Source organism: Pleurodeles waltl, chromosome 8 (genome assembly GCF_031143425.1).
Source record: "Pleurodeles waltl isolate 20211129_DDA chromosome 8, aPleWal1.hap1.20221129, whole genome shotgun sequence".
Taxonomy (NCBI): domain Eukaryota; kingdom Metazoa; phylum Chordata; class Amphibia; order Caudata; family Salamandridae; genus Pleurodeles; species Pleurodeles waltl.
This window is the reverse complement of record NC_090447.1, coordinates 1,517,059,003-1,517,085,400: the sequence shown is the minus strand read 5'-3', so window position 1 is coordinate 1,517,085,400 and position 26,398 is coordinate 1,517,059,003. Positions and strand designations below refer to the sequence as shown.

At 39.7% G+C, this 26,398-nt stretch overlaps 17 non-coding genes across 17 annotated transcripts; all 17 read left to right on the top strand.

Annotated features, from left to right (window-relative positions):
• The first annotated feature begins 189 nt into the window (after positions 1-189).
• On the top strand, positions 190-262 carry TRNAF-GAA (transfer RNA phenylalanine (anticodon GAA)). The gene has a single exon. It is a non-coding gene; the product is annotated as a tRNA-Phe (tRNA).
• Positions 263-3,071: 2,809 nt separating this feature from the next.
• On the top strand, positions 3,072-3,144 carry TRNAL-GAG (transfer RNA leucine (anticodon GAG)). Its single transcript has one exon. It is a non-coding gene; the product is annotated as a tRNA-Leu (tRNA).
• Positions 3,145-4,816: 1,672 nt separating this feature from the next.
• TRNAF-GAA (transfer RNA phenylalanine (anticodon GAA)) lies at positions 4,817-4,889 on the top strand. The gene has a single exon. It is a non-coding gene; the product is annotated as a tRNA-Phe (tRNA).
• A 494-nt stretch (positions 4,890-5,383) lies between these two features.
• Positions 5,384-5,456, top strand: TRNAF-GAA (transfer RNA phenylalanine (anticodon GAA)). The gene has a single exon. It is a non-coding gene; the product is annotated as a tRNA-Phe (tRNA).
• A 1,078-nt stretch (positions 5,457-6,534) lies between these two features.
• On the top strand, positions 6,535-6,607 carry TRNAF-GAA (transfer RNA phenylalanine (anticodon GAA)). Its single transcript has one exon. It is a non-coding gene; the product is annotated as a tRNA-Phe (tRNA).
• A 1,078-nt stretch (positions 6,608-7,685) lies between these two features.
• On the top strand, positions 7,686-7,758 carry TRNAF-GAA (transfer RNA phenylalanine (anticodon GAA)). The gene has a single exon. It is a non-coding gene; the product is annotated as a tRNA-Phe (tRNA).
• A 2,240-nt stretch (positions 7,759-9,998) lies between these two features.
• TRNAF-GAA (transfer RNA phenylalanine (anticodon GAA)) lies at positions 9,999-10,071 on the top strand. Its single transcript has one exon. It is a non-coding gene; the product is annotated as a tRNA-Phe (tRNA).
• A 508-nt stretch (positions 10,072-10,579) lies between these two features.
• TRNAF-GAA (transfer RNA phenylalanine (anticodon GAA)) lies at positions 10,580-10,652 on the top strand. Its single transcript has one exon. It is a non-coding gene; the product is annotated as a tRNA-Phe (tRNA).
• Positions 10,653-13,459: 2,807 nt separating this feature from the next.
• On the top strand, positions 13,460-13,532 carry TRNAF-GAA (transfer RNA phenylalanine (anticodon GAA)). Its single transcript has one exon. It is a non-coding gene; the product is annotated as a tRNA-Phe (tRNA).
• A 494-nt stretch (positions 13,533-14,026) lies between these two features.
• Positions 14,027-14,099, top strand: TRNAF-GAA (transfer RNA phenylalanine (anticodon GAA)). Its single transcript has one exon. It is a non-coding gene; the product is annotated as a tRNA-Phe (tRNA).
• A 1,077-nt stretch (positions 14,100-15,176) lies between these two features.
• On the top strand, positions 15,177-15,249 carry TRNAF-GAA (transfer RNA phenylalanine (anticodon GAA)). Its single transcript has one exon. It is a non-coding gene; the product is annotated as a tRNA-Phe (tRNA).
• A 2,240-nt stretch (positions 15,250-17,489) lies between these two features.
• TRNAF-GAA (transfer RNA phenylalanine (anticodon GAA)) lies at positions 17,490-17,562 on the top strand. Its single transcript has one exon. It is a non-coding gene; the product is annotated as a tRNA-Phe (tRNA).
• A 1,673-nt stretch (positions 17,563-19,235) lies between these two features.
• On the top strand, positions 19,236-19,308 carry TRNAF-GAA (transfer RNA phenylalanine (anticodon GAA)). The gene has a single exon. It is a non-coding gene; the product is annotated as a tRNA-Phe (tRNA).
• A 1,075-nt stretch (positions 19,309-20,383) lies between these two features.
• TRNAF-GAA (transfer RNA phenylalanine (anticodon GAA)) lies at positions 20,384-20,456 on the top strand. The gene has a single exon. It is a non-coding gene; the product is annotated as a tRNA-Phe (tRNA).
• Positions 20,457-23,265: 2,809 nt separating this feature from the next.
• TRNAL-GAG (transfer RNA leucine (anticodon GAG)) lies at positions 23,266-23,338 on the top strand. Its single transcript has one exon. It is a non-coding gene; the product is annotated as a tRNA-Leu (tRNA).
• Positions 23,339-25,010: 1,672 nt separating this feature from the next.
• Positions 25,011-25,083, top strand: TRNAF-GAA (transfer RNA phenylalanine (anticodon GAA)). Its single transcript has one exon. It is a non-coding gene; the product is annotated as a tRNA-Phe (tRNA).
• A 1,075-nt stretch (positions 25,084-26,158) lies between these two features.
• Positions 26,159-26,231, top strand: TRNAF-GAA (transfer RNA phenylalanine (anticodon GAA)). Its single transcript has one exon. It is a non-coding gene; the product is annotated as a tRNA-Phe (tRNA).
• Positions 26,232-26,398: the final 167 nt, after the last annotated feature.

Sequence of the window (26,398 nt, the reverse complement as noted above, 5' to 3'; positions counted from 1 at the left end):
TTTAGCGTTTAGAAAAAAAGAAATACCTAGCTTGCGCAATAAAAAATAAATTGACTAATTGTGCCCAGTTAGCTGCAGAAGGATACAGCATACTTTAACACATAGATGTACCCTCCTAGTGATTGATCAGATGCCCACTTGTTGCCTACAATGATTAAGAATCATCAGGAAGGTATTCTCTGACAACTGGCCGAAATAGCTCAGTTGGGAGAGCGTTAGACTGAAGATCTAAAGGTCCCTGGTTCAATCCCGGGTTTCGGCAAGGACTGAGCACCTAGCTAATTAGGTGTAGTTCTCTCTTGGAGTCAGCTTCAGTAGACATTTTAGTTCATAGATGAAACCTTTCAATAACCTGATCGACATACCATCAGTAGAGCACAGCACTTGCGTTCTATCTTCCTTTCAAAATGGCTTCCACCTCTGTTGCCTTCAGCTTTGACTTCCATTATTTCCAGTTTGTATCTTGATTTTAATGTAAAGCTTAGGCTGCATCATCTTCTATTTTCCCATGAACCAAGCTGTCAGATGATATAGCTTGCTTACTCATCCCACACATTTGTGTGCCTATTCAGAGTTTGGAATAAAAGAAGTACCTAGGTTGCGCACCAAAAAAGTAAATGAGTAAATGCACCCAGTTAGCTGCAGAAGGATACCGGAAGTTTAAGACATAGCTGTACCATCAAAGTGAATGATTTGGAGGTGTATGTCTTGTCTACAATGATTAAGAAGAAAACGGAGGGAGCTGTGAAATAACTGGCCGAAATAGCTCAGTTGGGAGAGCGTTAGACTGAAGATATAAAGGTCCCTGGTTCAATCCCGGGTTTCGGCAAAGACTCAGAAGACAGCCTTTTAGGCGTGTTTCTTTCTTGGATTCAGCTTCTGGTGACGTTTTATTTAATTGATAAAACCTTTCATCAACCTAATTGACATACCATCAGTACAAGACAGTACTTGTTTTCTATCTTCCTTTCAAAATGGATTCCACCTCTCTTGCCTTCAGCTTTGACTTCCATTATTTACTGTTTCTATCTTGATTTTTAGGTAACCCGCAGTCTGCATCAGTCTCCATCTTCCCTTGAACCAAAGTGTCGGATGAAATAGCTTGCTTACTCATGCCACACATTTCTGTGCATTAGATTGCTAGCCTATTTAGAGTTTAGAAAAAAAGAAATACCTAGCTTGCAGAATAAAAAACAAATTCCCTAATTACACCCTATTAACTGGAGAAGGATACAACAAAGTTTAAGACATAGCTGTACCCTCACAGTGAATGATTTAGACTTCTGTGTCTTGTCTACAATGATTAAAAATGATACGGAAAGCTTTTCATGACACCTGGCTAAAATATCTCAGTTAGGATAATGTTAGACTAAAGATAAAAAAGGTCCTTGGTTCAATCCTGGGTTGTGCCAAAGACCAAGCACTCAGCTTGTTAGGCATGTTTCTTTCTTGGAGTCACTCTCAAGTGACATTTTATTTCATTGATAAAAACTTGCATCAACCTGATCGACATGCCATCGGTACAAAAGAGAACTTATTTTCTATCTTCCTTTCAAAATGGCTTCCACCTCTCTTGCCTTCAGCTTTGACTTCCATTATTTCCCGTTTCTATCTTGATTTTAATGTAAACCCTAGCCGGCGTCATCTTCCATTTTCCCATGAGCCAAACTGTCAGATGATATAGCTTGCTTGGTCATGCCACACATTTCTGTTTATGAGAGTGGTAGCCTATTCAGAGTTTAGAAAAAAAGAAGTACCTACCTCGCGTAGCAAAAAAGTAAAGGAGTAATTGCCCCCAGTTAGCTACAGAAGGATACAGCAAAGTGTAACACATAGCTGTACCCTCACAGTGAATGATTGCGACTTATATTTCTTGTCTACAATGATTAACAATAATAAGGAAGGCACTGTGAAAAAACGGGCTGAAAGAGCTCAGTTGCGAGGACGTCAAACTTTAGATCTAAGGGTCCCTGGTTAAATCCTTGGTTTGGTCAAAGACTGAGCAGCTAGTTCGTCAGGCAAGTTTCTTTTTTGGAGTCAGCTTCCGGTGACGTTTTATTTAATTAATAAAACCTTTCATCAACCTAATTGACATACCATCAGTACAAGACAGTACGTGTTTTCTATCTTTCTTTGAGAATGGATTCCACCTCTCTTGCCTTCAGCTTTGACTTCCATTATTTGCCGTTTCTATCTCGATTTTAGGGTAAACTGTAGCCTGCATCATTTTCCATCTAACCTTGGACCAAAGTGTCAGATGATATAGCTTGCTTCCTCATGCCACACATTTCTGTGTATTAGATTGCTAGCCTATTTAGCGTTTAGAAAAAAAGAAATACCTAGCTTGCGCAATAAAAAATAAATTGACTAATTGTGCCCAGTTAGCTGCAGAAGGATACAGCATACTTTAACACATAGATGTACCCTCCTAGTGATTGATCAGATGCCCACTTGTTGCCTGCAATGATTAAGAATCATCAGGAAGGTATTCTCTGACAACTGGCCGAAATAGCTCATTTGGGAGAGCGTTAAACTGAAGATCTAAAGCTCTCTGGTTCAATCCCGGGTTTCGGCAAGGACTGAGCACCTAGCTAATTAGGTGTAGTTCTCTCTTGGAGTCAGCTTCAGTAGACATTTTAGTTCATAGATGAAACCTTTTAATAACCTGTTCGACATACCATCAGTAGAGCACAGCACTTGCGTTCTATCTTCCTTTCAAAATGGCTTCCACCTCTCTTGCCTTCAGCTTTGACTTCCATTATTTCCAGTTTCTATCTTGATTTTAATGTAAACCTTAGGCTGCATCATCTTACATTTTCCCATGAACCAAGCTGTCAGATGATATAGCTTGCTTACTCATCCCACACATTTGTGTGCCTATTCAGAGTTTGGAATAAAAAAAAAGTACCTAGGTTGCGCACCAAAAAAGTAAATGAGTAATTTCACCCAGTTAGCTGCAGAAGGATACCGGAAGTTTAAGACATAGCTGTACCCTCAAAGTGAATGATTTCGAGGTGTATGTCTTGTCTACAATGATTAAGAAGAATACAGAGGGACCTGTGAAATAACTGGCTGAAATAGCTCAGTTGGGAGAGCGTTAGACTGAGGATCTAAAGGTCCCTGGTTCAATCCCGGGTTTCGGCAAAACTCAGAAGACAGCTTGTTAGGTGTGTTTCTTTCTTGGATTCAGCTTCTGGTGACGTTTTATTTAATTGATAAAACCTTTCATCAACCTAATTGACATACCATCAGTACAAGACAGTACTTGTTTTCTATCTTCCTTTCAAAATGGATTCCACCTCTCTTGCCTTCAGCTTTGACTTCCATTATTTACTGTTTCTATCTTGATTTTTAGGTAACCCGCAGTCTGCATCAGTCTCCATCTTCCCTTGAACCAAAGTGTCGGATGAAATAGCTTGCTTACTCATGCCACACATTTCTGTGCATTAGATTGCTAGCCTATTTAGAGTTTAGAAAAAAAGAAATACCTAGCTTGCACAATAAAAAACGAATTCCCTAATTACACCCAGTTAACTGGAGAAGGATACAGCAAAGTTTAAGACATAGCTGAACCCTCACAGTGAATGATTTAGACTTCTGTGTCTTGTCTACAATGATTAAAAATGATACGGAAAGCTTTTCATGACACCTGGCTAAAATATCTCAGTTGGGAGAATGTTAGACTAAAGATAAAAAAGGTCCTTGGTTCAATCCTGGGTTGTGCCAAAGACCAAGCACTCAGCTTGTTAGGCATGTTTCTTTCTTGGAGTCACTCTCAAGTGACATTTTATTTCATTGATAAAAACTTGCATCAACCTGATCGACATGCCATCGGTACAAAAGAGCACTTATTTTCTATCTTCCTTTCAAAATGGCTTCCACCTCTCTTGCCTTCAGCTTTGACTTCCATTATTTCCCGTTTGTATCTTGATTTTGATGTAAACCGTAGGCGGCGTCATCTTCCATTTTCCCATGAGCCAAACTGTCAGATGATATAGCTTGCTTAGTCATGCCACACATTTCTGTTTATGAGAATGGTAGCCTATTCAGAGTTTAGAAAAAAAGAAGTACCTAGCTCGCGTAGCAAAAAAGTAAAGGAGTAATTGCCCCCAGTTAGCTACAGAAGGATACAGCAAAGTGTAACACATAGCTGTACCCTCACAGTGAATGATTGCGACTTATATTTCTTGTCTACAATGATTAATAATAATAAGGAAGGCACTGTGAAAAAACGGGCTGAAAGAGCTCAGTTGCGAGGACGTCAAACTTTAGATCTAAGGGTCCCTGGTTAAATCCTTGGTTTGGTCAAAGACTGAGCAGCTAGTTCGTCAGGCAAGTTTCTTTTTTGGAGTCAGCTTCCGGTGACGTTTTATTTAATTAATAAAACCTTTCATCAACCTAATTGACATACCATCAGTACAAGACAGTACGTGTTTTCTATCTTTCTTTGAAAATGGATTCCACCTCTCTTGCCTTCAGCTTTGACTTCCCTTATTTGCCGTTTCTATCTCGATTTTAGGGTAAACTGTAGCCTGCATCATTTTCCATCTAACCTTGGACCAAAGTGTCAGATGATATAGCTTGCTTCCTCATGCCACACATTTCTGTGTATTAGATTGCTAGCCTATTTAGCGTTTAGAAAAAAAGAAATACCTAGCTTGCGCAATAAAAAATAAATTGACTAATTGTGCCCAGTTAGCTGCAGAAGGATACAGCATACTTTAACTCATAGATGTACCCTCCTAGTGATTGATCAGATGCCCACTTGTTGCCTACAATGATTAAGAATCATCAGGAAGGTATTCTTTGACAACTGGCCGAAATAGCTCAGTTGGGAGAGCGTTAGACTGAAGATCTAAAGGTCCCTGGTTCAATCCCGGGTTTCGGCAAGGACTGAGCACCTAGCTAATTAGGTGTAGTTCTCTCTTGGAGTCAGCTTCAGTAGACATTTTAGTTCATAGATGAAACCTTTCAATAACCTGATCGACATACCATCAGTAGAGCACAGCACTTGCGTTCTATCTTCCTTTCAAAATGGCTTCCACCTCTCTTGCCTTCAGCTTTGACTTCCATTATTTCCAGTTTCTATCTTGATTTTAATGTAAACCTTAGGCTGCATCATCTTCCATTTTCCCATGAACCAAGCTGTCAGATGATATAGCTTGCTTACTCATCCCACACATTTGTGTGCCTATTCAGAGTTTGGAATAAAAGAAGTACCTAGGTTGCGCACCAAAAAAGTAAATGAGTAATTGCACCCAGTTAGCTGCAGAAGGATACCGGAAGTTTAAGACATAGCTGTACCCTCAAAGTGAATGATTTCGAGGTGTATGTCTTGTCTACAATGATTAAGAAGAATACGGAGGGACATGTGAAATAAGTGGCCGAAATAGCTCAGTTGGGAGAGCGTTAGACTGAAGATCTAAAGGTCCCTGGTTCAATCCCGGGTTTCGGCAAAGACTCTGAAGACAGCTTGTTAGGCGTGTTTCTTTCTTGGATTCAGCTTCTGGTGACGTTTTATTTAATTGATAAAACCTTTCATCAACCTAATTGACATACCATCAGTACAAGACAGTACTTGTTTTCTATCTTCCTTTCAAAATGGATTCCACCTCTCTTGCCTTCAGCTTTGACTTCCATTATTTACTGTTTCTGTCTTGATTTTTAGGTAACCCGCAGTCTGCATCAGTCTCCATCTTCCCTTGAACCAAAGTGTCGGATGAAATAGCTTGCTTACTCATGCCACACATTTCTGTGCATTAGATTGCTAGCCTATTTAGAGTTTAGAAAAAAAGAAATACCTAGCTTGCACAATAAAAAACGAATTCCCTAATTACACCCAGTTAACTGGAGAAGGATACAGCAAAGTTTAAGACATAGCTGTACCCTCACAGTGAATGATTTAGACTTCTGTGTCTTGTCTACAATGATTAAAAATGATACGGAAAGCTTTTCATGACACCTGGTTTAAATATCTCAGTTGGGAGAATGTTAGACTAAAGATAAAAAAAGGTCCTTGGTTCAATCCTGGGTTGTGCCAAAGACCAAGCACTCAGCTTGTTAGGCATGTTTCTTTCTTGGAGTCACTCTCAAGGGACATTTTATTTCATTGATAAAAACTTGCATCAACCTGATCGACATGCCATCGGTACAAAAGAGCACTTATTTTCGATCTTCCTTTCAAAATGGCTTCCACCTCTCTTGCCTTCAGCTTTGACTTCCATTATTTCCAGTTTCTATCTTGATTTTAATGTAAACCTTAGGCTGCATCATCTTCCATTTTCCCATGAACCAAGCTGTCAGATGATATAGCTTGCTTACTCATCCCACACATTTGTGTGCCTATTCAGAGTTTGGAATAAAAGAAGTACCTAGGTTGCGCACCAAAAAAGTAAATGAGTAATTGCACCCAGTTAGCTGCAGAAGGATACCGGAAGTTTAAGACATAGCTGTACCCTCAAAGTGAATGATTTCGAGGTGTATGTCTTGTCTACAATGATTAAGAAGAATACGGAGGGACATGTGAAATAAGTGGCCGAAATAGCTCAGTTGGGAGAGCGTTAGACTGAAGATCTAAAGGTCCCTGGTTCAATCCCGGGTTTCGGCAAAGACTCTGAAGACAGCTTGTTAGGCGTGTTTCTTTCTTGGATTCAGCTTCTGGTGACGTTTTATTTAATTGATAAAACCTTTCATCAACCTAATTGACATACCATCAGTACAAGACAGTACTTGTTTTCTATCTTCCTTTCAAAATGGATTCCACCTCTCTTGCCTTCAGCTTTGACTTCCATTATTTACTGTTTCTGTCTTGATTTTTAGGTAACCCGCAGTCTGCATCAGTCTCCATCTTCCCTTGAACCAAAGTGTCGGATGAAATAGCTTGCTTACTCATGCCACACATTTCTGTGCATTAGATTGCTAGCCTATTTAGAGTTTAGAAAAAAAGAAATACCTAGCTTGCACAATAAAAAACGAATTCCCTAATTACACCCAGTTAACTGGAGAAGGATACAGCAAAGTTTAAGACATAGCTGTACCCTCACAGTGAATGATTTAGACTTCTGTGTCTTGTCTACAATGATTAAAAATGATACGGAAAGCTTTTCATGACACCTGGTTTAAATATCTCAGTTGGGAGAATGTTAGACTAAAGATAAAAAAAGGTCCTTGGTTCAATCCTGGGTTGTGCCAAAGACCAAGCACTCAGCTTGTTAGGCATGTTTCTTTCTTGGAGTCACTCTCAAGGGACATTTTATTTCATTGATAAAAACTTGCATCAACCTGATCGACATGCCATCGGTACAAAAGAGCACTTATTTTCGATCTTCCTTTCAAAATGGCTTCCACCTCTCTTGCCTTCAGCTTTGACTTCCATTATTTCCAGTTTCTATCTTGATTTTAATGTAAAGCTTAGGCTGCATCATCTTCCATTTTCCCATGAACCAAGCTGTCAGATGATATAGCTTGCTTACTCATCCCACACATTTGTGTGCCTATTCAGAGTTTGGAATAAAAGAAGTACCTAGGTTGCGCACCAAAAAAGTAAATGAGTAATTGCACCCAGTTAGCTGCAGAAGGATACCGGAAGTTTAAGACATAGCTGTACCATCAAAGTGAATGATTTGGAGGTGTATGTCTTGTCTACAATGATTAAGAAGAAAACGGAGGGAGCTGTGAAATAACTGGCCGAAATAGCTCAGTTGGGAGAGCGTTAGACTGAAGATCTAAAGGTCCCTGGTTCAATCCCGGGTTTCGGCAAAGACTCAGAAGACAGCTTTTTAGGCGTGTTTCTTTCTTGGATTCAGCTTCTGGTGACGTTTTATTTAATTGATAAAACCTTTCATCAACCTAATTGACATACCATCAGTACAAGACAGTACTTGTTTTCTATCTTCCTTTCAAAATGGATTCCACCTCTCTTGCCTTCAGCTTTGACTTCCATTATTTACTGTTTCTATCTTGATTTTTAGGTAACCCGCAGTCTGCATCAGTCTCCATCTTCCCTTGAACCAAAGTGTCGGATGAAATAGCTTGCTTACTCATGCCACACATTTCTGTGCATTAGATTGCTAGCCTATTTAGAGTTTAGAAAAAAAGAAATACCTAGCTTGCAGAATAAAAAACAAATTCCCTAATTACACCCAGTTAACTGGAGAAGGATACAACAAAGTTTAAGACATAGCTGTACCCTCACAGTGAATGATTTAGACTTCTGTGTCTTGTCTACAATGATTAAAAATGATACGGAAAGCTTTTCATGACACCTGGCTAAAATATCTCAGTTAGGATAATGTTAGACTAAAGATAAAAAAGGTCCTTGGTTCAATCCTGGGTTGTGCCAAAGACCAAGCACTCAGCTTGTTAGGCATGTTTCTTTCTTGGAGTCACTCTCAAGTGACATTTTATTTCATTGATAAAAACTTGCATCAACCTGATCGACATGCCATCGGTACAAAAGAGAACTTATTTTCTATCTTCCTTTCAAAATGGCTTCCACCTCTCTTGCCTTCAGCTTTGACTTCCATTATTTCCCGTTTCTATCTTGATTTTAATGTAAACCGTAGCCGGCGTCATCTTCCATTTTCCCATGAGCCAAACTGTCAGATGATATAGCTTGCTTGGTCATGCCACACATTTCTGTTTATGAGAGTGGTAGCCTATTCAGAGTTTAGAAAAAAAGAAGTACCTACCTCGCGTAGCAAAAAAGTAAAGGAGTAATTGCCCCCAGTTAACTACAGAAGGATACAGCAAAGTGTAACACATAGCTGTACCCTCACAGTGAATGATTGCGACTTATATTTCTTGTCTCCAATGATTAACAATAATAAAGAAGGCACTGTGAAAAAACGGGCTGAAAGAGCTCAGTTGCGAGGACGTCAAACTTTAGATCTAAGGGTTCCTGGTTAAATCCTTGGTTTGGTCAAAGACTGAGCAGCTAGTTCGTCAGGCAAGTTTCTTTTTTGGAGTCAGCTTCCGGTGACGTTTTATTTAATTAATAAAACCTTTCATCAACCTAATTGACATACCATCAGTACAAGACAGTACGTGTTTTCTATCTTTCTTTGAAAATGGATTCCACCTCTCTTGCCTTCAGCTTTGACTTCCATTATTTGCCGTTTCTATCTCGATTTTAGGGTAAACTGTAGCCTGCATCATTTTCCATCTAACCTTGGACCAAAGTGTCAGATGATATAGCTTGCTTCCTCATGCCACACATTTCTGTGTATTAGATTGCTAGCCTATTTAGCGTTTAGAAAAAAAGAAATACCTAGCTTGCGCAATAAAAAATAAATTGACTAATTGTGCCCAGTTAGCTGCAGAAGGATACAGCATACTTTAACACATAGATGTACCCTCCTAGTGATTGATCAGATGCCCACTTGTTGCCTGCAATGATTAAGAATCATCAGGAAGGTATTCTCTGACAACTGGCCGAAATAGCTCATTTGGGAGAGCGTTAAACTGAAGATCTAAAGCTCTCTGGTTCAATCCCGGGTTTTGGCAAGGACTGAGCACCTAGCTAATTAGGTGTAGTTCTCTCTTGGAGTCAGCTTCAGTAGACATTTTAGTTCATAGATGAAACCTTTTAATAACCTGTTCGACATACCATCAGTAGAGCACAGCACTTGCGTTCTATCTTCCTTTCAAAATGGCTTCCACCTCTCTTGCCTTCAGCTTTGACTTCCATTATTTCCAGTTTCTATCTTGATTTTAATGTAAACCTTAGGCTGCATCATCTTACATTTTCCCATGAACCAAGCTGTCAGATGATATAGCTTGCTTACTCATCCCACACATTTGTGTGCCTATTCAGAGTTTGGAATAAAAGAAGTACCTAGGTTGCGCACCAAAAAAGTAAATGAGTAATTGCACCCAGTTAGCTGCAGAAGGATACCGGAAGTTTAAGACATAGCTGTACCCTCAAAGTGAATGATTTCGAGGTGTATGTCTTGTCTACAATGATTAAGAAGAATACGGAGGGACATGTGAAATAAGTGGCCGAAATAGCTCAGTTGGGAGAGCGTTAGACTGAAGATCTAAAGGTCCCTGGTTCAATCCCGGGTTTCGGCAAAGACTCAGAAGACAGCTTGTTAGGCGTGTTTCTTTCTTGGATTCAGCTTCTGGTGACGTTTTATTTAATTGATAAAACCTTTCATCAACCTAATTGACATACCATCAGTACAAGACAGTACGTGTTTTCTATCTTCCTTTGAAAATGGTTTCCACCTCTCTTGCCTTCAGCTTTGACTTCGATTATTTGCCGTTTCTATCTCGATTTTAGGGTAAACTGTAGCCTGCATCATTTTCCATCTAACCTTGGACCAAAGTGTCAGATGATATAGCTTGCTTCCTCATGCCACACATTTCTGTGTATTAGATTGCTAGCCTATTTAGCGTTTAGAAAAAAAGAAATACCTAGCTTGCGCAATAAAAAATAAATTGACTAATTGTGCCCAGTTAGCTGCAGAAGGATACAGCATACTTTAACACATAGATGTACCCTCCTAGTGATTGATCAGATGCCCACTTGTTGCCTACAATGATTAAGAATCATCAGGAAGGTATTCTCTGACAACTGGCCGAAATAGCTCAGTTGGGAGAGCGTTAGACTGAAGATCTAAAGGTCCCTGGTTCAATCCCGGGTTTCGGCAAGGACTGAGCACCTAGCTAATTAGGTGTAGTTCTCTCTTGGAGTCAGCTTCAGTAGACATTTTAGTTCATAGATGAAACCTTTCAATAACCTGATCGACATACCATCAGTAGAGCACAGCACTTGCGTTCTATCTTCCTTTCAAAATGGCTTCCACCTCTGTTGCCTTCAGCTTTGACTTCCATTATTTCCAGTTTGTATCTTGATTTTAATGTAAAGCTTAGGCTGCATCATCTTCTATTTTCCCATGAACCAAGCTGTCAGATGATATAGCTTGCTTACTCATCCCACACATTTGTGTGCCTATACAGAGTTTGGAATAAAAGAAGTACCTAGGTTGCGCACCAAAAAAGTAAATGAGTAAATGCACCCAGTTAGCTGCAGAAGGATACCGGAAGTTTAAGACTTAGCTGTACCATCAAAGTGAATGATTTGGAGGTGTATGTCTTGTCTACAAAGATTAAGAAGAAAACGGAGGGAGCTGTGAAATAACTTGCAGAAATAGCTCAGTTGGGAGAGCGTTAGACTGAAGATCTAAAGGTCCCTGGTTCAATCCCGGGTTTCGGCAAAGACTCAGAAGACAGCTTTTTAGGCGTGTTTCTTTCTTGGATTCAGCTTCTGGTGACGTTTTATTTAATTGATAAAACCTTTCATCAACCTAATTGACATACCATCAGTACAAGACAGTACTTGTTTTCTATCTTCCTTTCAAAATGGATTCCACCTCTCTTGCCTTCAGCTTTGACTTCCATTATTTACTGTTTCTATCTTGATTTTTAGGTAACCCGCAGTCTGCATCAGTCTCCATCTTCCCTTGAACCAAAGTGTCGGATGAAATAGCTTGCTTACTCATGCCACACATTTCTGTGCATTAGATTGCTAGCCTATTTAGAGTTTAGAAAAAAAGAAATACCTAGCTTGCAGAATAAAAAACAAATTCCCTAATTACACCCAGTTAACTGGAGAAGGATACAACAAAGTTTAAGACATAGCTGTACCCTCACAGTGAATGATTTAGACTTCTGTGTCTTGTCTACAATGATTAAAAATGATACGGAAAGCTTTTCATGACACCTGGCTAAAATATCTCAGTTAGGATAATGTTAGACTAAAGATAAAAAAGGTCCTTGGTTCAATCCTGGGTTGTGCCAAAGACCAAGCACTCAGCTTGTTAGGCATGTTTCTTTCTTGGAGTCACTCTCAAGTGACATTTTATTTCATTGATAAAAACTTGCATCAACCTGATCGACATGCCATCGGTACAAAAGAGAACTTATTTTCTATCTTCCTTTCAAAATGGCTTCCACCTCTCTTGCCTTCAGCTTTTACTTCCATTATTTCCCGTTTCTATCTTGATTTTAATGTAAACCGTAGCCGGCGTCATCTTCCATTTTCCCATGAGCCAAACTGTCAGATGATATAGCTTGCTTGGTCATGCCACACATTTCTGTTTATGAGAGTGGTAGCCTATTCAGAGTTTAGAAAAAAAGAAGTACCTACCTCGCGTAGCAAAAAAGTAAAGGAGTAATTGCCCCCAGTTAGCTACAGAAGGATACAGCAAAGTGTAACACATAGCTGTACCCTCACAGTGAATGATTGCGACTTATATTTCTTGTCTACAATGATTAACAATAATAAAGAAGGCACTGTGAAAAAACGGGCTGAAAGAGCTCAGTTGCGAGGACGTCAAACTTTAGATCTAAGGGTTCCTGGTTAAATCCTTGGTTTGGTCAAAGACTGAGCAGCTAGTTCGTCAGGCAAGTTTCTTTTTTGGAGTCAGCTTCCGGTGACGTTTTATTTAATTAATAAAACCTTTCATCAACCTAATTGACATACCATCAGTACAAGACAGTACGTGTTTTCTATCTTTCTTTGAAAATGGATTCCACCTCTCTTGCCTTCAGCTTTGACTTCCATTATTTGCCGTTTCTATCTCGATTTTAGGGTAAACTGTAGCCTGCATCATTTTCCATCTAACCTTGGACCAAAGTGTCAGATGATATAGCTTGCTTCCTCATGCCACACATTTCTGTGTATTAGATTGCTAGCCTATTTAGCGTTTAGAAAAAAAGAAATACCTAGCTTGCGCAATAAAAAATAAATTGACTAATTGTGCCCAGTTAGCTGCAGAAGGATACAGCATACTTTAACACATAGATGTACCCTCCTAGTGATTGATCAGATGCCCACTTGTTGCCTGCAATGATTAAGAATCATCAGGAAGGTATTCTCTGACAACTGGCCGAAATAGCTCATTTGGGAGAGCGTTAAACTGAAGATCTAAAGCTCTCTGGTTCAATCCCGGGTTTTGGCAAGGACTGAGCACCTAGCTAATTAGGTGTAGTTCTCTCTTGGAGTCAGCTTCAGTAGACATTTTAGTTCATAGATGAAACCTTTTAATAACCTGTTCGACATACCATCAGTAGAGCACAGCACTTGCGTTCTATCTTCCTTTCAAAATGGCTTCCACCTCTCTTGCCTTCAGCTTTGACTTCCATTATTTCCAGTTTCTATCTTGATTTTAATGTAAACCTTAGGCTGCATCATCTTACATTTTCCCATGAACCAAGCTGTCAGATGATATAGCTTGCTTACTCATCCCACACATTTGTGTGCCTATTCAGAGTTTGGAATAAAAGAAGTACCTAGGTTGCGCACCAAAAAAGTAAATGAGTAATTGCACCCAGTTAGCTGCAGAAGGATACCGGAAGTTTAAGACATAGCTGTACCCTCAAAGTGAATGATTTCGAGGTGTATGTCTTGTCTACAATGATTAAGAAGAATACGGAGGGACCTGTGAAATAAGTGGCCGAAATAGCTCAGTTGGGAGAGCGTTAGATTGAAGATCTAAAGGTCCCTGGTTCAATCCCGGGTTTTGGCAAGGACTGAGCACCTAGCTAATTAGGTGTAGTTCTCTCTTGGAGTCAGCTTCAGTAGACATTTTAGTTCATAGATGAAACCTTTTAATAACCTGATCAACATACCATCAGTAGAGCACAGCACTTGCGTTCTATCTTCCTTTCAAAATGGCTTCCACCTCTGTTGCCTTCAGCTTTGACTTCCATTATTTCCAGTTTCTATCTTGATTTTAATTTAAAGCTTAGGCTGCATCATCTTCCATTTTCCCATGAACCAAGCTGTCAGATGATATAGCTTGCTTACTCATCCCACACATTTGTGTGCCTATTCAGAGTTTGGAATAAAAGAAGTACCTAGGTTGCGCACCAAAAAAGTAAATGAGTAATTGCACCCAGTTAGCTGCAGAAGGATACCGGAAGTTTAAGACATAGCTGTACCCTCAAAGTGAATGATTTCGGGGTGTATGTCTTGTCTACAATGATTAAGAAAAATACGGAGGGACCTGCGCAATAAGTGGCCGAAATAGCTCAGTTGGGAGAGCGTTAGACTGAAGATCTAAAGGTCCCTGGTTCAATCCCGGGTTTCGGCAAAGACTCAGAAGACAGCTTGTTAGGCGTGTTTCTTTCTTGGATTCAGCTTCCGGTGACGTTTTATTTAATTAATAAAACCTTTCATCAACCTAATTGACATACCATCAGTACAAGACAGTACTTGTTTTCTAACTTCCTTTCAAAATGGATTCCACCTCTCTTGCCTTCAGCTTTGACTTCCATTATTTGCCGTTTCTATCTCGATTTTAGGGTAAACTGTAGCCTGCATCATTTTCCATCTAACTTTGGACCAAAGTGTCAGATGATATAGCTTGCTTCCTCATGCCACACATTTCTGTGTATTAGATTGCTAGCCTATTTAGCGTTTAGAAAAAAAGAAATACCTAGCTTGCGCAATAAAAAATAAATTGACTAATTGTGCCCAGTTAGCTGCAGAAGGATACAGCATACTTTAACACATAGATGTACCCTCCTAGTGATTGATCAGATGCCCACTTGTTGCCTACAATGATTAAGAATCATCAGGAAGGTATTCTCTGACAACTGGCCGAAATAGCTCAGTTGGGAGAGCGTTAGACTGAAGATCTAAAGGTCCCTGGTTCAATCGCGGGTTTCGGCAAGGACTGAGCACCTAGCTAATTAGGTGTAGTTCTCTCTTGGAGTCAGCTTCAGTAGACATTTTAGTTCATAGATGAAACCTTTTAATAACCTGATCGACATACCATCAGTAGAGCACAGCACTTGCGTTCTATCTTCCTTTCAAAATGGCTTCCACCTCTCTTGCCTTCAGCTTTGACTTCCATTATTTCCAGTTTCTATCTTGATTTTAATGTAAAGCTTAGGCTGCATCATCTTCCATTTTCCCATGAACCAAGCTGTCAGATGATATAGCTTGCTTACTCATCCCACACATTTGTGTGCCTATTCAGAGTTTGGAATAAAAAAAAAGTACCTAGGTTGCGCACCAAAAAAGTAAATGAGTAATTTCACCCAGTTAGCTGCAGAAGGATACCGGAAGTTTAAGACATAGCTGTACCCTCAAAGTGAATGATTTCGAGGTGTATGTCTTGTCTACAATGATTAAGAAGAATACAGAGGGACCTGTGAAATAACTGGCCGAAATAGCTCAGTTGGGAGAGCGTTAGACTGAAGATCTAAAGGTCCCTGGTTCAATCCCGGGTTTCGGCAAAACTCAGAAGACAGCTTGTTAGGTGTGTTTCTTTCTTGGATTCAGCTTCTGGTGACGTTTTATTTAATTGATAAAACCTTTCATCAACCTAATTGACATACCATCAGTACAAGACAGTACTTGTTTTCTATCTTCCTTTCAAAATGGATTCCACCTCTCTTGCCTTCAGCTTTGACTTCCATTATTTACTGTTTCTATCTTGATTTTTAGGTAACCCGCAGTCTGCATCAGTCTCCATCTTCCCTTGAACCAAAGTGTCGGATGAAATAGCTTGCTTACTCATGCCACACATTTCTGTGCATTAGATTGCTAGCCTATTTAGAGTTTAGAAAAAAAGAAATACCTAGCTTGCAGAATAAAAAACAAATTCCCTAATTACACCCAGTTAACTGGAGAAGGATACAACAAAGTTTAAGACATAGCTGTACCCTCACAGTGAATGATTTAGACTTCTGTGTCTTGTCTACAATGATTAAAAATGATACGGAAAGCTTTTCATGACACCTGGTTTAAATATCTCAGTTGGGAGAATGTTAGACTAAAGATAAAAAAAGGTCCTTGGTTCAATCCTGGGTTGTGCCAAAGACCAAGCACTCAGCTTGTTAGGCATGTTTCTTTCTTGGAGTCACTCTCAAGGGACATTTTATTTCATTGATAAAAACTTGCATCAACCTGATCGACATGCCATCGGTACAAAAGAGCACTTATTTTCTATCTTCCTTTCAAAATGGCTTCCACCTCTCTTGCCTTCAGCTTTGACTTCCATTATTTCCCGTTTCTATCTTGATTTTGATGTAAACCGTAGGCGGCGTCATCTTCCATTTTCCCATGAGCCAAACTGTCAGATGATATAGCTTGCTTAGTCATGCCACACATTTCTGTTTATGAGAATGGTAGCCTATTCAGAGTTTAGAAAAAAAGAAGTACCTAGCTCGCGTAGCAAAAAAGTAAAGGAGTAATTGCCCCCAGTTAGCTACAGAAGGATACAGCAAAGTGTAACACATAGCTGTACCCTCACAGTGAATGATTGCGACTTATATTTCTTGTCTACAATGATTAATAATAATAAGGAAGGCCCTGTGAAAAAACGGGCTGAAAGAGCTCAGTTGCGAGGACGTCAAACTTTAGATCTAAGGGTCCCTGGTTAAATTCTTGGTTTGGTCAAAGACTGAGCAGCTAGTTCGTCAGGCAAGTTTCTTTTTTGGAGTCAGCTTCCGGTGACGTTTTATTTAATTAATAAAACCTTTCATCAACCTAATTGACATACCATCAGTACAAGACAGTACGTGTTTTCTATCTTCCTTTGAAAATGGATTCCACCTCTCTTGCCTTCAGCTTTGACTTCCATTATTTCCCGTTTCTATCTCGATTTTAGGGTAAACTGTAGCCTGCATCATTTTCCATCTAACCTTGGACCAAAGTGTCAGATGATATAGCTTGCTTCCTCATGCCACACATTTCTGTGTATTAGATTGCTAGCCTATTTAGCGTTTAGAAAAAAAGAAATACATAGCTTGGGCAATAAAAAATAAATTGACTAATTGTGCCCAGTTAGCTGCAGAAGGATACAGCATACTTTAACACATAGATGTACCCTCCTAGTGATTGATCAGATGCCCACTTGTTGCCTACAATGATTAAGAATCATCAGGAAGGTATTCTTTGACAACTGGCCGAAATAGCTCAGTTGGGAGAGCGTTAGACCGAAGATCTAAAGGTCCCTGGTTCAATCCCGGGTTTTGGCAAGGAGTGAGCACCTAGCTAATTAGGTGTAGTTCTCTCTTGGAGTCAGCTTCAGTAGACATTTTAGTTCATAGATGAAACCTTTCAATAACCTGATCGACATACCATCAGTAGAGCACAGCACTTGCGTTCTATCTTCCTTTCAAAATGGCTTCCACCTCTCTTGCCTTCAGCTTTGACTTCCATTATTTCCAGTTTCTATCTTGATTTTAATGTAAACCTTAGGCTGCATCATCTTCCATTTTCCCATGAACCAAGCTGTCAGATGATATAGCTTGCTTACTCATCCCACACATTTGTGTGCCTATTCAGAGTTTGGAATAAAAGAAGTACCTAGGTTGCGCACCAAAAAAGTAAATGAGTAATTGCACCCAGTTAGCTGCAGAAGGATACCGGAAGTTTAAGACATAGCTGTACCCTCAAAGTGAATGATTTCGAGGTGTATGTCTTGTCTACAATGATTAAGAAGAATACGGAGGGACCTGTGAAATAAGTGGCCGAAATAGCTCAGTTGGGAGAGCGTTAGACTGAAGATCTAAAGGTCCCTGGTTCAATCCCGGGTTTCGGCAAAGACTCAGAAGACAGCTTGTTAGGCGTGTTTCTTTCTTGGATTCAGCTTCTGGTGACGTTTTATTTAATTGATAAAACGTTTCATCGACCTAATTGACATACCATCAGTACAAGACAGTACTTGTTTTCTATCTTCCTTTCAAAATGGATTCCACCTCTCTTGCCTTCAGCTTTGACTTCCATTATTTACTGTTTCTGTCTTGATTTTTAGGTAACCCGCAGTCTGCATCAGTCTCCATCTTCCCTTGAACCAAAGTGTCGGATGAAATAGCTTGCTTACTCATGCCACACATTTCTGTGCATTAGATTGCTAGCCTATTTAGAGTTTAGAAAAAAAGAAATACCTAGCTTGCACAATAAAAAACGAATTCCCTAATTACACCCAGTTAACTGGAGAAGGATACAGCAAAGTTTAAGACATAGCTGTACCCTCACAGTGAATGATTTAGACTTCTGTGTCTTGTCTACAATGATTAAAAATGATACGGAAAGCTTTTCATGACACCTGGCTAAAATATCTCAGTTGGGAGAATGTTAGACTAAAGATAAAAAAGGTCCTTGGTCCAATCCTGGGTTGTGCCAAAGACCAAGCACTCAGCTTGTTAGGCATGTTTCTTTCTTGGAGTCACTCTCAAGTGACATTTTATTTCATTGATAAAAACTTGCATCAACCTGATCGACATGCCATCGGTACAAAAGAGCACTTATTTTCTATCTTCCTTTCAAAATGGCTTCCACCTCTCTTGCCTTCAGCTTTGACTTCCATTATTTCCCGTTTCTATCTTGATTTTGATGTAAACCGTAGGCGGCGTCATCTTCCATTTTCCCATGAGCCAAACTGTCAGATGATATAGCTTGCTTAGTCATGCCACACATTTCTGTTTATGAGAGTGGTAGCCTATTCAGAGTTTAGAAAAAAAGAAGTACCTAGCTCGCGTAGCAAAAAAGTAAAGGAGTAATTGCCCCCAGTTAGCTACAGAAGGATACAGCAAAGTGTAACACATAGCTGTACCCTCACAGTGAATGATTGCGACTTATATTTCTTGTCTACAATGATTAATAATAATAAGGAAGGCACTGTGAAAAAACGGGCTGAAAGAGCTCAGTTGCGAGGACGTCAAACTTTAGATCTAAGGGTCCCTGGTTAAATTCTTGGTTTGGTCAAAGACTGAGCAGCTAGTTCGTCAGGCAAGTTTCTTTTTTGGAGTCAGCTTCCGGTGACGTTTTATTTAATTAATAAAACCTTTCATCAACCTAATTGACATACCATCAGTACAAGACAGTACGTGTTTTCTATCTTCCTTTGAAAATGGATTCCACCTCTCTTGCCTTCAGCTTTGACTTCCATTATTTCCCGTTTCTATCTCGATTTTAGGGTAAACTGTAGCCTGCATCATTTTCCATCTAACCTTGGACCAAAGTGTCAGATGATATAGCTTGCTTCCTCATGCCACACATTTCTGTGTATTAGATTGCTAGCCTATTTAGCGTTTAGAAAAAAAGAAATACCTAGCTTGCGCAATAAAAAATAAATTGACTAATTGTGCCCAGTTAGCTGCAGAAGGATACAGCATACTTTAACACATAGATGTACCCTCCTAGTGATTGATCAGATGCCCACTTGTTGCCTACAATGATTAAGAATCATCAGGAAGGTATTCTTTGACAACTGGCCGAAATAGCTCAGTTGGGAGAGCGTTAGACTGAAGATCTAAAGGTCCCTGGTTCAATCCCGGGTTTTGGCAAGGACTGAGCACCTAGCTAATTAGGTGTAGTTCTCTCTTGGAGTCAGCTTCAGTAGACATTTTAGTTCATAGATGAAACCTTTCAATAACCTGATCGACATACCATCAGTAGAGCACAGCACTTGCGTTCTATCTTCCTTTGAAAATGGCTTCCACCTCTCTTGCCTTCAGCTTTGACTTCCATTATTTCCAGTTTCTATCTTGATTTTAATGTAAAGCTTAGGCTGCATCATCTTCTATTTTCCCATGAACCAAGCTGTCAGATGATATAGCTTGCTTACTCAGCCCACACATTTGTGTGCCTATTCAGAGTTTGGAATAAAAGAAGTACCTAGGTTGCGCACCAAAAAAGTAAATGAGTAAATGCACCCAGTTAGCTGCAGAAGGATACCGGAAGTTTAAGACATAGCTGTACCCTCAAAGTGAATGATTTCGAGGTGTATGTCTTGTCTACAATGATTAAGAAGAAAACGGAGGGACCTGTGAAATAACTGGCCGAAATAGCTCAGTTGGGAGAGTGTTAGACTGAAGATCTAAAGGTCCCTGGTTCAATCCCGGGTTTCGACAAAGACTCAGAAGGCAGCTTGTTAGGCGTGTTTCTTTCTTGGATTCAGCTTCTGGTGACGTTTTATTTAATTGATAAAACCTTTCATCAACCTAATTGACATACCATCAGTACAAGACAGTACGTGTTTTCTATCTTCCTTTGAAAATGGTTTCCACCTCTCTTGCCTTCAGCTTTGACTTCGATTATTTGCCGTTTCTATCTCGATTTTAGGGTAAACTGTAGCCTGCATCATTTTCCATCTAACCTTGGACCAAAGTGTCAGATGATATAGCTTGCTTCCTCATGCCACACATTTCTGTGTATTAGATTGCTAGCCTATTTAGCGTTTAGAAAAAAAGAAATACCTAGCTTGCGCAATAAAAAATAAATTGACTAATTGTGCCCAGTTAGCTGCAGAAGGATACAGCATACTTTAACACATAGATGTACCCTCCTAGTGATTGATCAGATGCCCACTTGTTGCCTACAATGATTAAGAATCATCAGGAAGGTATTCTCTGACAACTGGCCGAAATAGCTCAGTTGGGAGAGCGTTAGACTGAAGATCTAAAGGTCCCTGGTTCAATCCCGGGTTTCGGCAAGGACTGAGCACCTAGCTAATTAGGTGTAGTTCTCTCTTGGAGTCAGCTTCAGTAGACATTTTAGTTCATAGATGAAACCTTTCAATAACCTGATCGACATACCATCAGTAGAGCACAGCACTTGCGTTCTATCTTCCTTTCAAAATGGCTTCCACCTCTGTTGCCTTCAGCTTTGACTTCCATTATTTCCAGTTTGTATCTTGATTTTAATGTAAAGCTTAGGCTGCATCATCTTCTATTTTCCCATGAACCAAGCTGTCAGATGATATAGCTTGCTTACTCATCCCACACATTTGTGTGCCTATTCAGAGTTTGGAATAAAAGAAGTACCTAGGTTGCGCACCAAAAAAGTAAATGAGTAAATGCACCCAGTTAGCTGCAGAAGGATACCGGAAGTTTAAGACATAGCTGTACCATCAAAGTGAATGATTTGGAGGTGTATGTCTTGTCTACAATGATTAAGAAGAAAACGGAGGGAGCTGTGAAATAACTGGCCGAAATAGCTCAGTTGGGAGAGCGTTAGACTGAAGATATAAAGGTCCCTGGTTCAATCCCGGGTTTCGGCAAAGACTCAGAAGACAGCCTTTTAGGCGTGTTTCTTTCTTGGATTCAGCTTCTGGTGACGTTTTATTTAATTGATAAAACCTTTCATCAACCTAATTGACATACCATCAGTACAAGACAGTACTTGTTTTCTATCTTCCTTTCAAAATGGATTCCACCTCTCTTGCCTTCAGCTTTGACTTCCATTATTTACTGTTTCTATCTTGATTTTTAGGTAACCCGCAGTCTGCATCAGTCTCCATCTTCCCTTGAACCAAAGTGTCGGATGAAATAGCTTGCTTACTCATGCCACACATTTCTGTGCATTAGATTGCTAGCCTATTTAGAGTTTAGAAAAAAAGAAATACCTAGCTTGCAGAATAAAAAACAAATTCCCTAATTACACCCTATTAACTGGAGAAGGATACAACAAAGTTTAAGACATAGCTGTACCCTCACAGTGAATGATTTAGACTTCTGTGTCTTGTCTACAATGATTAAAAATGATACGGAAAGCTTTTCATGACACCTGGCTAAAATATCTCAGTTAGGATAATGTTAGACTAAAGATAAAAAAGGTCCTTGGTTCAATCCTGGGTTGTGCCAAAGACCAAGCACTCAGCTTGTTAGGCATGTTTCTTTCTTGGAGTCACTCTCAAGTGACATTTTATTTCATTGATAAAAACTTGCATCAACCTGATCGACATGCCATCGGTACAAAAGAGAACTTATTTTCTATCTTCCTTTCAAAATGGCTTCCACCTCTCTTGCCTTCAGCTTTGACTTCCATTATTTCCCGTTTCTATCTTGATTTTAATGTAAACCCTAGCCGGCGTCATCTTCCATTTTCCCATGAGCCAAACTGTCAGATGATATAGCTTGCTTGGTCATGCCACACATTTCTGTTTATGAGAGTGGTAGCCTATTCAGAGTTTAGAAAAAAAGAAGTACCTACCTCGCGTAGCAAAAAAGTAAAGGAGTAATTGCCCCCAGTTAGCTACAGAAGGATACAGCAAAGTGTAACACATAGCTGTACCCTCACAGTGAATGATTGCGACTTATATTTCTTGTCTACAATGATTAACAATAATAAGGAAGGCACTGTGAAAAAACGGGCTGAAAGAGCTCAGTTGCGAGGACGTCAAACTTTAGATCTAAGGGTCCCTGGTTAAATCCTTGGTTTGGTCAAAGACTGAGCAGCTAGTTCGTCAGGCAAGTTTCTTTTTTGGAGTCAGCTTCCGGTGACGTTTTATTTAATTAATAAAACCTTTCATCAACCTAATTGACATACCATCAGTACAAGACAGTACGTGTTTTCTATCTTTCTTTGAGAATGGATTCCACCTCTCTTGCCTTCAGCTTTGACTTCCATTATTTGCCGTTTCTATCTCGATTTTTGGGTAAACTGTAGCCTGCATCATTTTCCATCTAACCTTGGACCAAAGTGTCAGATGATATAGCTTGCTTCCTCATGCCACACATTTCTGTGTATTAGATTGCTAGCCTATTTAGCGTTTAGAAAAAAAGAAATACCTAGCTTGCGCAATAAAAAATAAATTGACTAATTGTGCCCAGTTAGCTGCAGAAGGATACAGCATACTTTAACACATAGATGTACCCTCCTAGTGATTGATCAGATGCCCACTTGTTGCCTGCAATGATTAAGAATCGTCAGGAAGGTATTCTCTGACAACTGGCCGAAATAGCTCATTTGGGAGAGCGTTAAACTGAAGATCTAAAGCTCTCTGGTTCAATCCCGGGTTTCGGCAAGGACTGAGCACCTAGCTAATTAGGTGTAGTTCTCTCTTGGAGTCAGCTTCAGTAGACATTTTAGTTCATAGATGAAACCTTTTAATAACCTGTTCGACATACCATCAGTAGAGCACAGCACTTGCGTTCTATCTTCCTTTCAAAATGGCTTCCACCTCTCTTGCCTTCAGCTTTGACTTCCATTATTTCCAGTTTCTATCTTGATTTTAATGTAAACCTTAGGCTGCATCATCTTACATTTTCCCATGAACCAAGCTGTCAGATGATATAGCTTGCTTACTCATCCCACACATTTGTGTGCCTATTCAGAGTTTGGAATAAAAAAAAAGTACCTAGGTTGCGCACCAAAAAAGTAAATGAGTAATTTCACCCAGTTAGCTGCAGAAGGATACCGGAAGTTTAAGACATAGCTGTACCCTCAAAGTGAATGATTTCGAGGTGTATGTCTTGTCTACAATGATTAAGAAGAATACAGAGGGACCTGTGAAATAACTGGCCGAAATAGCTCAGTTGGGAGAGCGTTAGACTGAGGATCTAAAGGTCCCTGGTTCAATCCCGGGTTTCGGCAAAACTCAGAAGACAGCTTGTTAGGTGTGTTTCTTTCTTGGATTCAGCTTCTGGTGACGTTTTATTTAATTGATAAAACCTTTCATCAACCTAATTGACATACCATCAGTACAAGACAGTACTTGTTTTCTATCTTCCTTTCAAAATGGATTCCACCTCTCTTGCCTTCAGCTTTGACTTCCATTATTTACTGTTTCTATCTTGATTTTTAGGTAACCCGCAGTCTGCATCAGTCTCCATCTTCCCTTGAACCAAAGTGTCGGATGAAATAGCTTGCTTACTCATGCCACACATTTCTGTGCATTAGATTGCTAGCCTATTTAGAGTTTAGAAAAAAAGAAATACCTAGCTTGCACAATAAAAAACGAATTCCCTAATTACACCCAGTTAACTGGAGAAGGATACAGCAAAGTTTAAGACATAGCTGAACCCTCACAGTGAATGATTTAGACTTCTGTGTCTTGTCTACAATGATTAAAAATGATACGGAAAGCTTTTCATGACACCTGGCTAAAATATCTCAGTTGGGAGAATGTTAGACTAAAGATAAAAAAGGTCCTTGGTTCAATCCTGGGTTGTGCCAAAGACCAAGCACTCAGCTTGTTAGGCATGTTTCTTTCTTGGAGTCACTCTCAAGTGACATTTTATTTCATTGATAAAAACTTGCATCAACCTGATCGACATGCCATCGGTACAAAAGAGCACTTATTTTCTATCTTCCTTTCAAAATGGCTTCCACCTCTCTTGCCTTCAGCTTTGACTTCCATTATTTCCCGTTTCTATCTTGATTTTGATGTAAACCGTAGGCGGCGTCATCTTCCATTTTCCCATGAGCCAAACTGTCAGATGATATAGCTTGCTTAGTCATGCCACACATTTCTGTTTATGAGAGTGGTAGCCTATTCAGAGTTTAGAAAAAAAGAAGTACCTAGCTCGCGTAGCAAAAAAGTAAAGGAGTAATTGCCCCCAGTTAGCTACAGAAGGATACAGCAAAGTGTAACACATAGCTGTACCCTCACAGTGAATGATTGCGACTTATATTTCTTGTCTACAATGATTAATAATAATAAGGAAGGCACTGTGAAAAAACGGGCTGAAAGAGCTCAGTTGCGAGGACGTCAAACTTTAGATCTAAGGGTCCCTGGTTAAATTCTTGGTTTGGTCAAAGACTGAGCAGCTAGTTCGTCAGGCAAGTTTCTTTTTTGGAGTCAGCTTCCGGTGACGTTTTATTTAATTAATAAAACCTTTCATCAACCTAATTGACATACCATCAGTACAAGACAGTACGTGTTTTCTATCTTCCTTTGAAAATGGATTCCACCTCTCTTGCCTTCAGCTTTGACTTCCATTATTTCCCGTTTCTATCTCGATTTTAGGGTAAACTGTAGCCTGCATCATTTTCCATCTAACCTTGGACCAAAGTGTCAGATGATATAGCTTGCTTCCTCATGCCACACATTTCTGTGTATTAGATTGCTAGCCTATTTAGCGTTTAGAAAAAAAGAAATACCTAGCTTGCGCAATAAAAAATAAATTGACTAATTGTGCCCAGTTAGCTGCAGAAGGATACAGCATACTTTAACACATAGATGTACCCTCCTAGTGATTGATCAGATGCCCACTTGTTGCCTACAATGATTAAGAATCATCAGGAAGGTATTCTTTGACAACTGGCCGAAATAGCTCAGTTGGGAGAGCGTTAGACTGAAGATCTAAAGGTCCCTGGTTCAATCCCGGGTTTTGGCAAGGACTGAGCACCTAGCTAATTAGGTGTAGTTCTCTCTTGGAGTCAGCTTCAGTAGACATTTTAGTTCATAGATGAAACCTTTCAATAACCTGATCGACATACCATCAGTAGAGCACAGCACTTGCGTTCTATCTTCCTTTGAAAATGGCTTCCACCTCTCTTGCCTTCAGCTTTGACTTCCATTATTTCCAGTTTCTATCTTGATTTTAATGTAAAGCTTAGGCTGCATCATCTTCTATTTTCCCATGAACCAAGCTGTCAGATGATATAGCTTGCTTACTCAGCCCACACATTTGTGTGCCTATTCAGAGTTTGGAATAAAAGAAGTACCTAGGTTGCGCACCAAAAAAGTAAATGAGTAAATGCACCCAGTTAGCTGCAGAAGGATACCGGAAGTTTAAGACATAGCTGTACCCTCAAAGTGAATGATTTCGAGGTGTATGTCTTGTCTACAATGATTAAGAAGAAAACGGAGGGACCTGTGAAATAACTGGCCGAAATAGCTCAGTTGGGAGAGTGTTAGACTGAAGATCTAAAGGTCCCTGGTTCAATCCCGGGTTTCGACAAAGACTCAGAAGGCAGCTTGTTAGGCGTGTTTCTTTCTTGGATTCAGCTTCTGGTGACGTTTTATTTAATTGATAAAACCTTTCATCAACCTAATTGACATACCATCAGTACAAGACAGTACGTGTTTTCTATCTTCCTTTGAAAATGGTTTCCACCTCTCTTGCCTTCAGCTTTGACTTCGATTATTTGCCGTTTCTATCTCGATTTTAGGGTAAACTGTAGCCTGCATCATTTTCCATCTAACCTTGGACCAAAGTGTCAGATGATATAGCTTGCTTCCTCATGCCACACATTTCTGTGTATTAGATTGCTAGCCTATTTAGCGTTTAGAAAAAAAGAAATACCTAGCTTGCGCAATAAAAAATAAATTGACTAATTGTGCCCAGTTAGCTGCAGAAGGATACAGCATACTTTAACACATAGATGTACCCTCCTAGTGATTGATCAGATGCCCACTTGTTGCCTACAATGATTAAGAATCATCAGGAAGGTATTCTCTGACAACTGGCCGAAATAGCTCAGTTGGGAGAGCGTTAGACTGAAGATCTAAAGGTCCCTGGTTCAATCCCGGGTTTCGGCAAGGACTGAGCACCTAGCTAATTAGGTGTAGTTCTCTCTTGGAGTCAGCTTCAGTAGACATTTTAGTTCATAGATGAAACCTTTCAATAACCTGATCGACATACCATCAGTAGAGCACAGCACTTGCGTTCTATCTTCCTTTCAAAATGGCTTCCACCTCTGTTGCCT